The following is a 15,035-nucleotide window of genomic DNA, read 5'->3' on the forward strand; positions in this document are numbered from 1 at the left end:
ATTTTGACTTTTTTTGGCCGATTTTGACGCCTTACTATACTATGACGTTTTTTATGACTTTTGGAGGTCAAAAAAATTTTTGACTTTTTTTGGCCGAAAAACACGCCTTACTATACTATGACGTTTTTTATGACTTTTGGAGGTCAAAAAAAATGTTGACTTTTTTTGCCCGAAAAAAACGCCATACTATACTATGACGTTTTTTATGACATTTTGAGGCCGAAAAAAAGTTTGACTTTTTTTGCCCGAAAAAAACGCCATACTAAACTATGACGTTTTTTATGACATTTTGAGGCCGAAAATTTTTTTGACTTTTTTTGCCCGAAAAAAACGCCATACTATACTATGACGTTTTTCATGACATTTTGAGGCCGAAAAAATTTTGACTTTTTTTGCCCGAAAAAAACGCCATACTATATTATGACGTTTTTTATGACATTTTGAGGCCGAAAAAAAGTTTGACTTTTTTTGCCCGAAAAAAACGCCATACTATACTATGACGTTTTTTATGACTTTTGGAGGTCAAAAAAAATTTTGACTTTTTTTGCCCGAAAAAAACGCCATACTATACTATGACGTTTTTTTATGACATTTTGAGGTCAAAAAATTTTTTGACTTTTTTTGGCCCAAAAAAACGCCATACTATACTATGACGTTTTTTATGACTTTTGGAGGTCAAAAAATTTTTTGACTTTTTTTGTCCGAGTTTGACGCCTTACTATACTATGACGTTTTTTATGACTTTTGGAGGTGAAAAAAAATTTTGACTTTTTTTGTCCGATTTTGGCGCCTTACTATACTATGACGTTTTTTATGACTTTTGGAGGTCAAAAAAATTTTTTGACTTTTTTTGTCCGATTTTGACGCCTTACTATACTATGACATTTTTTATGACTTTTGGAGGTGAAAAAAAATTTTGACTTTTTTTGTCCGAAAAAAACGCCATACTATACTATGACGTTTTTTATGACTTTTGGAGGTGAAAAAAATTTTTGACTTTTTTTGTCCAAAAAAAACGCCATACTATACTATGACGTTTTTTATGACTTTTGGAGGTGAAAAAAATTTTTGACTTTTTTTGTCCGAAAAAAACGCCTTACTATACTATGACGTTTTTTATGACTTTTGGAGGTCAAAAAAATTTTGGACTTTTTTTGGCCGATTTTGACGCCTTACTATACTATGACGTTTTTTATGACTTTTGGAGGTGAAAAAAATTTTGACTTTTTTTGTCCGAAAAAAACGCCATACTCTACTATGACGTTTTTTATGACTTTTGGAGGTGAAAAAAAATTTTGACTTTTTTTGTCCGATTTTGACGCCTTACTATACTATGACGTTTTTTATGACTTTTGGAGGTGAAAAAAATTTTGACTTTTTTTGTCCGATTTTGACGCCTTACTATACTATGACGTTTTTTATGACTTTTGGAGGTCAAAAAATTTTTTGACTTTTTTTGTCCGATTTTGACGCCTTACTATACTATGACGTTTTTTATGACTTTTGGAGGTGAAAAAAAATTTTGACTTTTTTTGTCCGAAAAAAACGCCATATTATACTATGACGTTTTTTATGACTTTTGGAGGTCAAAAAATTTTTTGACTTTTTTTGTCCGAAAAAAACGCCATACTATATACTATGATGTTTTTTATGACTTTTGGAGGTGAAAAAAATTTTTGACTTTTTTTGTCCGAAAAAAACGCCATACTATACTATGACGTTTTTTATGACTTTTGGAGGTGAAAAAAATTTTTGACTTTTTTTGTCTGATTTTGACGCCTTACTATACTATGACGTTTTTTATGACTTTTGGAGGTCAAAAGAAATTTTGACTTTTTTTGGCCGATTTTGACGCCTTACTATACTATGACGTTTTTTATGACTTTTGGAGGTGAAAAAATTTTTTGACTTTTTTTGTCCGATTTTGACGCCTTACTATACTATGACGTTTTTTATGACTTTTGGAGGTCACAAAAAATTTTGACTTTTTTTGTCCGAAAAAAACGCCATACTATACTATGACGTTTTTTATGACTTTTGGAGGTGAAAAAAAATTTTGACTTTTTTTTTCCGAAAAAAACACCTTAATATACTATGACGTTTTTTATGACTTTTGGAGGTGAAAAAATTTTTTGACTTTTTTTGGCCGATTTTGACGCCTTACTATACTATGACGTTTTTTATGACTTTTGGAGGTCAAAAAAATTTTTGACTTTTTTTGTCCGAAAAAAACGCCATACTATACTATGACGTTTTTTATGACTTTTGGAGGTCAAAAAAAATTTTGACTTTTTTTTCCCGAAAAAAACGCCTTACTATACTATGACGTTTTTTATGACTTTTGGAGGTCAAAAAAAAATTTGACTTTTTTTGTCCAAAAAAAAACGCCATACTATACTATGACGTTTTTTATGCCTTTTGGAGGTGAAAAAAAATTTTGACTTTTTTTGTCCGATTTTGACGCCTTACTATACTATGACGTTTTTTATGACTTTTGGAGGTGAAAAAAAATTTTGACTTTTTTTGTCCGAAAAAAACGCCATACTATACTATGACGTTTTTTATGACTTTTGGAGGTGAAAAAAATTTTTGACTTTTTTTGTCCGAAAAAAACACCTTACTATACTATGACGTTTTTTATGACTTTTGGAGGTCAAAAAAAATTTTGACTTTTTTTTCCCGAAAAAAACGCCTTACTATACTATGACGTTTTTTATGACTTTTGGAGGTCAAAAAAAAATTTGACTTTTTTTGTCCGATTTTGACGCCTTACTATACTATGACGTTTTTTATGACTTTTGGAGGTCAAAAAATTTTTTGACTTTTTTTGTCCGATTTTGACGCCTTACTATACTATGACGTTTTTTATGACTTTTGGAGGTCAAAAAAATTTTTGACTTTTTTTGGCCGATTTTGACGCCTTACTATACTATGACGTTTTTTATGACTTTTGGAGGTCAAAAAATTTTTTGACTTTTTTTGTCCGAAAAAAACGCCATATTATACTATGACGTTTTTTATGACTTTTGGAGGTGAAAAAATTTTTTGACTTTTTTTGTCCGAAAAAAACGCCATACTATACTATGACGTTTTTTATGACATTTTGAGATGAAAAAAAATTTTGACTTTTTTTGTCCGATTTTGACACCTTACTATACTATGACATTTTTTATGACTTTTGGAGGTGAAAAAAATTTTTGACTTTTTTTGTCTGATTTTGACGCCTTACTATACTATGACGTTTTTTATGACTTTTGGAGGTGAAAAAAATTTTTGACTTTTTTTGTCCGAAAAAAACGCCATACTATACTATGACGTTTTTTATGACTTTTGGAGGTGAAAAAAAATTTTGACTTTTTTTGTCTGATTTTGACGCCTTACTATACTATGACGTTTTTTATGACTTTTGGAGGTCAAAAAAAATTTTGACTTTTTTTGTCCAAAAAAAACGCCATACTATACTATGACGTTTTTTATGACTTTTGGAGGTGAAAAAAAATTTTGACTTTTTTTGTCCGATTTTGACGCCTTACTATACTATGACGTTTTTTATGACATTTTGAGGTCAAAAAAAATTTTGACTTTTTTTGTCCGATTTTGACGCCTTACTATACTATGACGTTTTTTATGACTTTTGGAGGTCAAAAAAATTTTTGACTTTTTTTTCCCGAAAAACACGTTTTACTATACTATGACGTTTTTTATGACTTTTGGAGGTGAAAAAATTTTTTGACTTTTTTTGGCCGATTTTGACGCCTTACTATACTATGACGTTTTTTATGACTTTTGGAGGTCAAAAAAAATTTTGACTTTTTTTGTCTGATTTTGACGCCTTACTATACTATGACGTTTTTTATGACTTTTGGAGGTCAAAAAAATTTTTGACTTTTTTTTCTCCGAAAAAAACGCCTTACTATACTATGAGGTTTTTTATGACATTTTGAGGTCAAAAAAAATTTTGACTTTTTTTGTCCGATTTTGACGCCTTACTATACTATGACGTTTTTTATGACTTTTGGAGGTCAAAAAAAATTTTGACTTTTTTTGTCCGAAAAAAACGCCATACTATACTATGACGTTTTTTATGACTTTTGGAGGTAAAAAAAATTTTGACTTTTTTTTCCCGAAAAAAACGACTTACTATACTATGACGTTTTTTATGACTTTTGGAGGTGAAAAAAAACTTTGACTTTTTTGTCCGATTTTGACGCCTTACTAAACTATGATGTTTTTTATGACTTTTGGAGGTCAAAAAAATTTTTGACTTTTTTTTCCCGAAAAACACGTTTTACTATACTATGACGTTTTTTATGACTTTTGGAGGTGAAAAAAATTTTTGACTTTTTTTGGCCGATTTTGACGCCTTACTATACTATGACGTTTTTTATGACTTTTGGAGGTGAAAAAAAATTTTGACTTTTTTTGTCTGATTTTGACGCCTTACTATACTATGACGTTTTTTATGACTTTTGGAGGTCAAAAAATTTTTTGACTTTTTTTGGCCGAAAAAAACGCCATACTATACTATGACGTTTTTTATGACTTTTGGAGGTCAAAAAAAATTCTGACTTTTTTTGTCCGAAAAAAACGCCATACTATACTATGACGTTTTTTATGACTTTTGGAGGTGAAAAAAAATTTTGACTTTTTTTGTCCGATTTTGACGCCTTAGTATACTATGACGTTTTTTATGACTTTTGGAGGTGAAAAAATTTTTTGACTTTTTTTGTCCGAAAAAAACGCCTTACTATACTATGACGTTTTTTATGACTTTTGGAGGTCAAAAAAATTTTTGACTTTTTTTGTCCGATTTTGACGCCTTACTATACTATGACGTTTTTTATGACTTTTGGAGGTCAAAAAAAATTTTGACTTTTTTTGTCCGATTTTGACGCCATACTATACTATGACGTTTTTTATGACTTTTGGAGGTGAAAAAAAATTTTGATGTTTTTGGTCCGATTTTGACGCTTTACTATACTATGACGTTTTTTATGACTTTTGGAGGTCAAAAAAAATTTTGACTTTTTTTGTCCAAAAAAAACGCCATACTATACTATGACGTTTTTTATGACTTTTGGAGGTGAAAAAATTTTTTGACTTTTTTTGTCCGATTTTGACGCCTTACTATACTATGACGTTTTTTATGACTTTTGGAGGTGAAAAAAAATTTTGACTTTTTTTGTCCGATTTTGACGCCTTACTATACTATGACGTTTTTTATGACTTTTGGAGGTCAAAAAAAATTTTGACTTTTTTTGTCCAAAAAAAACGCCATACTATACTATGACGTTTTTTATGACTTTTGGAGGTGAAAAAAAATTTTGACTTTTTTTGTCTGATTTTGACGCCTTACTATACTATGACGTTTTTTATGACATTTTGAGGTCAAAAAAAATTTTGACTTTTTTTGTCCGATTTTGACGCCTTACTATACTATGACGTTTTTTATGACTTTTGGAGGTCAAAAAAAATTTTGACTTTTTTTTTCCGAAAAAAACACCTTACTATACTATGACGTTTTTTATGACTTTTGGAGGTCAAAAAATTTTTTGACTTTTTTTGGCCGATTTTGACGCCTTACTATACTATGACGTTTTTTATGACTTTTGGAGGTGAAAAAAAATTTTGACTTTTTTTGTCCGATTTTGACGCCTTACTAAACTATGATGTTTTTTATGACTTTTGGAGGTCAAAAAAATTTTTGACTTTTTTTTCCCGAAAAACACGTTTTACTATACTATGACGTTTTTTATGACTTTTGGAGGTGAAAAAATTTTTTGACTTTTTTTGTCCGAAAAAAACGCCTTACTATACTATGACGTTTTTTATGACTTTTGGAGGTCAAAAAAATTTTTGACTTTTTTTGTCCGATTTTGACGCCTTACTATACTATGACGTTTTTTATGACTTTTGGAGGTCAAAAAAAATTTTGACTTTTTTTGTCCGATTTTGACGCCATACTATACTATGACGTTTTTTATGACTTTTGGAGGTGAAAAAAAATTTTGATGTTTTTGGTCCGATTTTGACGCTTTACTATACTATGACGTTTTTTATGACTTTTGGAGGTCAAAAAAAATTTTGACTTTTTTTGTCCAAAAAAAACGCCATACTATACTATGACGTTTTTTATGACTTTTGGAGGTGAAAAAATTTTTTGACTTTTTTTGTCCGATTTTGACGCCTTACTATACTATGACGTTTTTTATGACTTTTGGAGGTGAAAAAAAATTTTGACTTTTTTTGTCCGATTTTGACGCCTTACTATACTATGACGTTTTTTATGACTTTTGGAGGTCAAAAAAAATTTTGACTTTTTTTGTCCGAAAAAAACGCCATACTATACTATGACGTTTTTTATGACTTTTGGAGGTAAAAAAAATTTTGACTTTTTTTTCCCGAAAAAAACGACTTACTATACTATGACGTTTTTTATGACTTTTGGAGGTGAAAAAAAACTTTGACTTTTTTGTCCGATTTTGACGCCTTACTAAACTATGATGTTTTTTATGACTTTTGGAGGTCAAAAAAATTTTTGACTTTTTTTTCCCGAAAAACACGTTTTACTATACTATGACGTTTTTTATGACTTTTGGAGGTCAAAAAAATTTTTGACTTTTTTTGGTCGATTTTGACGCCTTACTATACTATGACGTTTTTTATGACTTTTGGAGGTGAAAAAAAATTTTGACTTTTTTTGTCTGATTTTGACGCCTTACTATACTATGACGTTTTTAATGACTTTTGGAGGTCAAAAAAATTTTTGACTTTTTTTGGCCGAAAAAAAACGCCATACTATACTATGACGTTTTTTATGACTTTTGGAGGTCAAAAAAAATTCTGACTTTTTTTGTCCGAAAAAAACGCCATACTATACTATGACGTTTTTTATGACTTTTGGAGGTCAAAAAATTTTTTGACTTTTTTTGTCCGATTTTGACGCCTTACTATACTATGATGTTTTTTATGACTTTTGGAGGTGAAAAAAAATTTTGACTTTTTTTGTCCGATTTTGACGCCTTACTATACTATGACGTTTTTTATGACTTTTGGAGGTCAAAAAAAATTTTGACTTTTTTTGTCCGAAAAAAACGCCATATTATACTATGACGTTTTTTATGACTTTTGGAGGTCAAAAAAATTTTTGACTTTTTTTGTCCGAAAAAAACGCCATACTATACTATGATGTTTTTTATGACTTTTGGAGGTCAAAAAAAATTTTGACTTTTTTTTCTCCGAAAAAAACGCCTTACTATACTATGAGGTTTTTTATGACATTTTGAGGTCAAAAAAAATTTTGACTTTTTTTGTCCGATTTTGACGCCTTACTATACTATGACGTTTTTTATGACTTTTGGAGGTCAAAAAAAATTTTGACTTTTTTTGTCCGAAAAAAACGCCATACTATACTATGACGTTTTTTATGACTTTTGGAGGTAAAAAAAATTTTGACTTTTTTTTCCCGAAAAAAACGACTTACTATACTATGACGTTTTTTATGACTTTTGGAGGTGAAAAAAAACTTTGACTTTTTTGTCCGATTTTGACGCCTTACTAAACTATGATGTTTTTTATGACTTTTGGAGGTCAAAAAAATTTTTGACTTTTTTTTCCCGAAAAACACGTTTTACTATACTATGACGTTTTTTATGACTTTTGGAGGTCAAAAAAATTTTTGACTTTTTTTGGTCGATTTTGACGCCTTACTATACTATGACGTTTTTTATGACTTTTGGAGGTGAAAAAAAATTTTGACTTTTTTTGTCTGATTTTGACGCCTTACTATACTATGACGTTTTTAATGACTTTTGGAGGTCAAAAAAATTTTTGACTTTTTTTGGCCGAAAAAAAACGCCATACTATACTATGACGTTTTTTATGACTTTTGGAGGTCAAAAAAAATTCTGACTTTTTTTGTCCGAAAAAAACGCCATACTATACTATGACGTTTTTTATGACTTTTGGAGGTCAAAAAATTTTTTGACTTTTTTTGTCCGATTTTGACGCCTTACTATACTATGATGTTTTTTATGACTTTTGGAGGTGAAAAAAAATTTTGACTTTTTTTGTCCGAAAAAAACGCCATACTATACTATGACGTTTTTTATGACTTTTGGAGGTGAAAAAAAATTCTGACTTTTTTTGTCCGAAAAAAACGCCATACTATACTATGACGTTTTTTATGACTTTTGGAGGTGAAAAAAAATTTTGACTTTTTTTTTCCGAAAAAAACACCTTACTATACTATGACGTTTTTTATGACTTTTGGAGGTCAAAAAATTTTTTGACTTTTTTTGGCCGATTTTGACGCCTTACTATACTATGACGTTTTTTATGACTTTTGGAGGTGAAAAAAAATTTTGACTTTTTTTGTCCGATTTTGACGCCTTACTATACTATGACGTTTTTTATGACTTTTGGAGGTGAAAAAAAATTTTGACTTTTTTTGTCAGATTTTGACGCCTTACTATACTATGACGTTTTTTATGACTTTTGGAGGTGAAAAAAAATTTTGACTTTTTTTTTCCGAAAAAAACACCTTACTATACTATGACGTTTTTTATGACTTTTGGAGGTCAAAAAATTTTTTGACTTTTTTTGGCCGATTTTGACGCCTTACTATACTATGACGTTTTTTATGACTTTTGGAGGTGAAAAAAAATTTTGACTTTTTTTGTCCGATTTTGACGCCTTACTATACTATGACGTTTTTTATGACTTTTGGAGGTGAAAAAAAATTTTGACTTTTTTTGTCAGATTTTGACGCCTTACTATACTATGACGTTTTTTATGACTTTTGGAGGTGAAAAAAAATTTTGACTTTTTTTGTCCGAAAAAAACGCCATACTATACTATGATGTTTTTTATGACTTTTGGAGGTGAAAAAAAATTTTGACTTTTTTTTTCCGAAAAAAACACCTTACTATACTATGACGTTTTTTATGACTTTTGGAGGTGAAAAAATTTTTTGACTTTTTTTGTCCGATTTTGACGCCTTACTATACTATGACGTTTTTTTATGACTTTTGGAGGTCAAAAAAAATTTTGACTTTTTTTGTCTGATTTTGACGCCTTACTATACTATGACGTTTTTTATGACTTTTGGAGGTCAAAAAATTTTTGACTTTTTTTTCCGAAAAAAACGCCTTACTATACTATGACGTTTTTTATGACATTTTGAGGTCAAAAAAATTTTTTACTTTTTTCGTCCGATTTTGACGCCATACTATACTATGACGTTTTTTATGACTTTTGGAGGTGAAAAAATGTTTGACTTTTTTTGTCCGATTTTGACGCCTTACTATACTATGACGTTTTTTATGACTTTTGGAGGTGAAAAAAATTTTTGACTTTTTTTGTCCGAAAAAAACGCCATACTATACTATGACGTTTTTTATGACTTTTGGAGGTCAAAAAATTTTTGACTTTTTTTTTCCGAAAAAAACGCCTTACTATACTATGACGTTTTTTATGACTTTTGGAGGTCAAAAAAAATTTTGACTTTTTTTGTCCGAAAAAAACACCGTACTATACTATGACGTTTTTTATGACTTTTGGAGGTCAAAAAAAATTTTGACTTTTTTTTCCCGAAAAAAACACCTTACTATACTATGACGTTTTTTATGACTTTTGGAGGTCAAAAAAATTTTGGACTTTTTTTGGCCGATTTTGACGCCTTACTATACTATGACGTTTTTTATGACTTTTGGAGGTCAAAAAAAATTGTGACTTTTTTTGTCCGATTTTGACGCCTTACTATACTATGACGTTTTTTATGACTTTTGGAGGTCAAAAAATTTTTTGACTTTTTTTGTCCGATTTTGACGCCTTACTATACTATGACGTTTTTTATGACTTTTGGAGGTGAAAAAAAATTTTGACTTTTTTTGTCCAAAAAAAAACGCCATACTATACTATGACGTTTTTTATGACTTTTGGAGGTGAAAAAAAATTTTGACTTTTTTTGTCCGATTTTGACGCCTTACTATACTATGACGTTTTTTATGACTTTTGGAGGTGAAAAAAAATTTTGACTTTTTTTGTCCGATTTTGACGCCTTACTATACTATGACGTTTTTTATGACTTTTGGAGGTCAAAAAAAATTTTGACTTTTTTTGTCCGAAAAAAACGCCATATTATACTATGACGTTTTTTATGACTTTTGGAGGTCAAAAAAATTTTTGACTTTTTTTGTCCGAAAAAAACGCCATACTATACTATGATGTTTTTTATGACTTTTGGAGGTCAAAAAAAATTTTGACTTTTTTTTCTCCGAAAAAAACGCCTTACTATACTATGAGGTTTTTTATGACATTTTGAGGTCAAAAAAAATTTTGACTTTTTTTGTCCGATTTTGACGCCTTACTATACTATGACGTTTTTTATGACTTTTGGAGGTCAAAAAAAATTTTGACTTTTTTTGTCCGAAAAAAACGCCATACTATACTATGACGTTTTTTATGACTTTTGGAGGTAAAAAAAATTTTGACTTTTTTTTCCCGAAAAAAACGACTTACTATACTATGACGTTTTTTATGACTTTTGGAGGTGAAAAAAAACTTTGACTTTTTTGTCCGATTTTGACGCCTTACTAAACTATGATGTTTTTTATGACTTTTGGAGGTCAAAAAAATTTTTGACTTTTTTTTCCCGAAAAACACGTTTTACTATACTATGACGTTTTTTATGACTTTTGGAGGTGAAAAAAATTTTTGACTTTTTTTGGCCGATTTTGACGCCTTACTATACTATGACGTTTTTTATGACTTTTGGAGGTGAAAAAAAATTTTGACTTTTTTTGTCTGATTTTGACGCCTTACTATACTATGACGTTTTTAATGACTTTTGGAGGTCAAAAAAATTTTTGACTTTTTTTGGCCGAAAAAAACGCCATACTATACTATGACGTTTTTTATGACTTTTGGAGGTGAAAAAAAATTTTGACTTTTTTTTTCCGAAAAAAACACCTTACTATACTATGACGTTTTTTATGACTTTTGGAGGTGAAAAAAATGTTTGACTTTTTTTGTCCGATTTTGACGCCTTACTATACTATGACGTTTTTTATGACTTTTGGAGGTCAAAAAAATTTTTGAGTTTTTTTGGCCGAAAAAAACGCCATACTATACTATGACGTTTTTTATGACTTTTGGAGGTGAAAAAATTTTTTTGACTTTTTTTGTCCAATTTTGACGCCTTACTATACTATGACGTTTTTTATGACATTATGAGGTCAAAAAATTTTTTGACTTTTTTTGCCCGAAAAAAACGCCATACTATACTATGACGTTTTTTTATGACATTTTGAGGTCAAAAAAAATTTTGACTTTTTTTGCACGAAAAAAACGCCATACTATACTATGACGTTTTTTATGACATTTTGAGGTCAAAAAAATTTTTGACTTTCTTTGTCCGAAAAAAACGTCATATTATAGTATGACGTTTTTTTATGACATTTTGAGGTCAAAAATTTTTTTGACTTTTTTTGGCCGAAAAAAACGCCTTACTATACTATGACGTTTTTTATGACTTTTGGAGGTCAAAAAAATTTTTGAGTTTTTTTGGCCCAAAAAAACGCCATACTATACTATGACGTTTTTTATGACTTTTGGAGGTCAAAAAATTTTTTGACTTTTTTTGTCCGATTTTGACCCCTTACTATACTATGACGTTTTTTATGACTTTTGGAGGTCAAAAAATTTTTTGACTTTTTTTGTCCGATTTTGACCCCTTACTATACTATGACGTTTTTTATGACTTTTGTAGGTCAAAAAATTTTTTTGACTTTTTTTGTCCAATTTTGACGCCTTACTATACTATGACGTTTTTTATGACATTATGAGGTCAAAAAATTTTTTGACTTTTTTTGCCCGAAAAAAACGCCATACTATACTATGACGTTTTTTTATGACATTTTGAGGTCAAAAAAAATTTTGACTTTTTTTGCCCGAAAAAAACGTCATATTATAGTATGACGTTTTTTTATGACATTTTGAGGTCAAAAATTTTTTTGACTTTTTTTGGCCGAAAAAAACGGCATACTACACTATGACGTTTTTTATGACATTTTGAGGTCAAAAAAATTTTTGACTTTTTTTGCCCGAAAAAGACGCCATACCATACTATGACGTTTTTTATGACATTTTGAGGTCAAAAAAAATTTTGACTTTTTTTGGCCGATTTTGACGCCTTACTACAGTATGACGTTTTTTATGACATTTTGAGGTCAAAAAAATTTTTGACTTTTTTTGGCCGAAAAAAACGGCATACTACACTATGACGTTTTTTATGACATTTTGAGGTCAAAAAAAATTTAGACTTTTTTTGCCCGAAAAAGACGCCATACCATACTATGACGTTTTTTATGACATTTTGAGGTCAAAAAATTTTTTGACTTTTTTTGGCCGATTTTGACGCCTTATTATACTATGACGTTTTTTATGACTTTTGGAGGTCAAAAAAAATTTTGACTTTTTTTGTCCGAAAAAAACGCCATACTATACTATGACGTTTTTTATGACTTTTGGAGGTCAAAAAAAATTCTGACTTTTTTTGTCCAATTTTGACGCCTTACTATACTATGACGTTTTTTATGACTTTTGGAGGTGAAAAAATTTTTTGACTTTTTTTGGCCGAAAAAAACGCCATACTAAACTATGACGTTTTTTATGACTTTTGGAGGTCAAAAAAAAATTTTGACTTTTTTTGGCCGATTTTGACGCCTTACTATACTATGACGTTTTTTATGACTTTTGGAGGTCAAAAAAATTTTTGACTTTTTTTGGCCGAAAAACACGCCTTACTATACTATGACGTTTTTTATGACTTTTGGAGGTCAAAAAAAATGTTGACTTTTTTTGCCCGAAAAAAACGCCATACTATACTATGACGTTTTTTATGACATTTTGAGGCCGAAAAAAAGTTTGACTTTTTTTGCCCGAAAAAAACGCCATACTATACTATGACGTTTTTTATGACATTTTGAGGCCGAAAAAAAGTTTGACTTTTTTTGCCCGAAAAAAACGCCATACTAAACTATGACGTTTTTTATGACATTTTGAGGCCGAAAATTTTTTTGACTTTTTTTGCCCGAAAAAAACGCCATACTATACTATGACGTTTTTCATGACATTTTGAGGCCGAAAAAATTTTGACTTTTTTTGCCCGAAAAAAACGCCATACTATATTATGACGTTTTTTATGACATTTTGAGGCCGAAAAAAAGTTTGACTTTTTTTGCCCGAAAAAAACGCCATACTATACTATGACGTTTTTTATGACTTTTGGAGGTGAAAAAAAATTTTGACTTTTTTTGCCCGAAAAAAACGCCATACTATACTATGACGTTTTTTTATGACATTTTGAGGTCAAAAAATTTTTTGACTTTTTTTGGCCCAAAAAAACGCCATACTATACTATGACGTTTTTTATGACTTTTGGAGGTCAAAAAATTTTTTGACTTTTTTTGTCCGAGTTTGACGCCTTACTATACTATGACGTTTTTTATGACTTTTGGAGGTCAAAAAATTTTTTTGACTTTTTTTGTCCAATTTTGACGCCTTACTATACTATGACGTTTTTTATGACATTATGAGGTCAAAAATTTTTTTGACTTTTTTTGCCCGAAAAAAACGTCATATTATAGTATGACGTTTTTTATGACATTTTGAGGTCAAAAATTTTTTTGACTTTTTTTGGCCGAAAAAAACGGCATACTACACTATGACGTTTTTTATGACTTTTGGAGGTCAAAAAATTTTTTGACTTTTTTTGCCCGAAAAAAACGCCATACTATACTATGACGTTTTTTTATGACATTTTGAGGTCAGAAAAAATTTTGACTTTTTTTGCCCGAAAAAAACGCCATATTATACTATGACGTTTTTTATCACATCTTTGAGGTCAAAAAAATTTTTGACTTTCTTTGCCCGAAAAAAACGTCATACTATAGTATGAAAAAAACGTCATACTATAGTATGAAAAAAACGTCATACTATAGTATGACGTTTTTTATGACATTTTGAGGTCAAAATTTTTTTTGACTTTTTTTGGCCGATTTTGACGCCTTACTATAGTATGACGTTCTTTATGACATTTTGAGGTCAAAAAATTTTTTGACTTTTTTTGGCCGAAAAAAACGGCATACTACACTATGACGTTTTTTATGACATTTTGAGGTCAAAAAAAATTTAGACTTTTTTTGCCCGAAAAAGACGCCATACCATACTATGACGTTTTTTATGACATTTTGAGGTCAAAAAAAATTTTGACTTTTTTTGGCCAAAAAAAACGCCATACTATACTATGACGTTTTTTATGACATTTTGAGGTCAAAAAAATTTTTGACTTTTTTTGGCCGATTTTGACGGCTTACTATACTATGACGTTTTTTATGACATTTTGAGGTCAAAAAAATTTTTGACTTACTATGACGTTTTTTATTTTATACTATGACGTTTTTATTCTTAAGCAAGACAGCAATGTTTACTAAGCTGTTGTACCGAGGGGCGAACGCTCCGTTGCGACCTATAAGTGGTAATAAGTAGCAATTAGCTCAATGCTAATATGGAGAATAACATTGACGGGCTAGCTCATTAGCATCGGTTGCACTATTAACTTTTACACACAAACGATAAACCAAAGCGGGACACAACAGTAAAGTCATACAGGTAATTCACACACCAACCATATATTACTCACAGACTCACAGCCAGTATAAGTGCTGATCGGATCAAGTAGCCCTTTTAATTTCTATTTTATTTGGAGAGGAGTAGTCCAAAAGAAGGTTGCCCTTTATGGGTATCTGTTTTGAATTTAATAAATATTGACTGTTAACAGGATTTCCTGTTTTTCTGACTTTCTTTTCTGACCTTATACTTACCTCAAGTTGCCTTTTGGGACATACATGCATACATTCGTACCTATCATGCCTGTGGAGAAGATTTATTACAGTATCATGTAAAATTAACAATGATAATCATATAAAAGCAAACAGTGCTCTGGTATCGGAATAGTGTCGGTATTGGCAGAT

Source organism: Toxotes jaculatrix, chromosome 14, assembly GCF_017976425.1.
Source record: "Toxotes jaculatrix isolate fToxJac2 chromosome 14, fToxJac2.pri, whole genome shotgun sequence".
Lineage (NCBI taxonomy): Eukaryota > Metazoa > Chordata > Actinopteri > Toxotidae > Toxotes > Toxotes jaculatrix.